The sequence below is a fragment of the Gekko japonicus genome, unplaced genomic scaffold (genome assembly GCF_001447785.1).
Source record: "Gekko japonicus isolate JY-2015 unplaced genomic scaffold, Gekko_japonicus_V1.1 scaffold1843, whole genome shotgun sequence".
Lineage (NCBI taxonomy): Eukaryota > Metazoa > Chordata > Lepidosauria > Squamata > Gekkonidae > Gekko > Gekko japonicus.
In genome coordinates, this window is record NW_015171558.1 from 270,326 (window position 1) to 272,468 (window position 2,143).

Genomic DNA, 2,143 nt, shown 5'->3' on the forward strand with positions numbered 1-2,143 from the left:
TACAATAAACAAGCCTGGCCTACCCAAGTCAGGTAAAGAGATGAACAGGGATGGGTTGCCATTGCCTGCCTCTGCGCAGCAACCCTAAACTTTCTTGGCGGTCTCCCATCCAAGTACTAACTGGAGCAGACCCTGCTTAGCTTCCAGGACCTGCTGAGATCCAGCTAGCCTGGGCCATCCAAATCAGGGCAAGATTTGAGACAAACCAGAAGCAAATATCACAAATGGTCTTGCAAATACCAGCCAATCATGGCGTGGAACACTTTTATCCTTCCACGGATGGTCCAAAACAGATTGGTTCAGTATAGCCTTTGTATGCTCCAGGTGGGCATACAAAAATATATATCACCGTGTACAATAACTATATGTTTATGGTAAATCAATGTTATGCTTTATTCTTTTTATACTTCTCAATACGATTGTCTAAATATCGGTATCAAATATTATCAAACATATATTTCGCCCAAACAATACATAGAGAAAAATATGTTTCACCCAAACAATACATCCAGTGCAGGTTTACAGTCGGAAAGCACCTTGTCAGTAACACTATCACTAGCCCAAACACTGTGACCCTCAGTTTTCGTATTAACCTCCAGGTGGGGCCTGCAGGAATTCCCAGTCTATAGAGATCAGTTCCCCTGGAGAAAATAGCTGCTTTGGAGGGTGGACTCTCTGGCATTATACCCAGCTGGGGTCCCTCTCATCAACAAACCCCGCCCTACCCAGGCCCTACCCAGAGGAAAGGTTAAGGCGCTTAGGGCTCTTTAGCTTGGAGAAACGACGACTGAGGGGTGACATGATTGAGGTTTATAAGATTATGCATGGGAAAGAGCAGGTAGAGAAAGAGGTACTTTTCTCCCTTTCTCACAATACAAGAACCCGTGGGCACTCCATGAAATTGCTGAGCGGTCGGGTTAGAACGGATAAAAGGAAGTACTTCTTCACCCAAAGAGTGATTAACACTTGGAATTCACTGCCACAGGAAATAGTGGCAGCTACAAGCATGGACGGCTTCAAAAGGGAATTAGATAAGCATATGGAGCAGAGGTCCATCAGTTCTCCTCAACAAACCCCGCCCTACCCAGGGTCTACCTCCAAATCTCCCGGAATTTTCCAACCCGCTGGCTCCCCAAGGCTGTCGTTTTAGTGTCTGTGAAAATGCTTAAGCCTTTAATTGCATTGTTGTATGTATGATCCTGTTCTTTTTTTTTGTTAAAAAAAAATCTCAGTAATCGACCTTGGGTGTCTGCGAGACAGCAAAGTAAACAGATAAAACAAGCCCGATCTACGAACAACCTCACATAGAAGACCACAATGTTGCAGAATATTTTCAGACATGAGCAACAACAACTTCTCAGTGATATGGAAGTCTCCATGCCTGAAGAAGTTTTCTGTATAACCTGGAACCTTGCAATTGCTACAGCAATAAAAATGTGGTTCCAAACTCTTCCTCATTTGGAGAAAGGAAAATCTAGCACTAACGTATACCCACAGAATGCCCAGAGTGACGAATACCCAGAGTATGCCCAGAAAATGGAGCAGAGGAGAGGACTCGCAATAATGGATTTAAATTAAGGGCAGGAAGGTACTGGCTGGATCTTAGGAAAAACAAACCACAAAATACTCTCAAAAGAAAAAATGTTAAGCAAAACTCTTGAAACTGCTGAGATGGATAAACTGACTTTATTTTTGAGAGGACAAGAAGAAGGGAGACTCCAGGGTACACTGTCAAGATTTTATAAATGGTTCAAAGAATATAATAAATGAACACTTAAGACTTATAAGGTCAAAGAAGAAGGGGACGGCAAAGGATGAGATGGTTAGACAGTGTCATAGATGCAATGAACATGAAATTGAGCAAACTTCAGAGGACGGCGGAGGACAGGAGGGCCTGGCGTGATATGGTCCATGGGGTCGCGAAGAGTCAGACTCGACTGTGCGACTGAACAACAACAACAAGACTTATCATTTCACTTGGAGACATTTTAGAATTTAGTTTTAAATATAATGCAGAACATCTAGATACAAATATATGGAGGTATTGTAATAGATACAATTAGAAGGTACCTGTAATCCCCAATCTATATGTTTTTAATGTTTGTTTGTGCTTGTTTTATATTAAAAATAATATTTAAAAACA

General features: G+C 41.9%; 1 protein-coding gene across 1 annotated transcript in view; it reads right to left on the reverse strand.

The window, feature by feature from the left end:
- CELF6 (CUGBP, Elav-like family member 6) overlaps positions 1-2,143 on the reverse strand; it is a 247,289-nt gene that overhangs the window by 167,921 nt on the left and 77,225 nt on the right. The gene's annotated exons all lie outside the window — the stretch shown is intronic.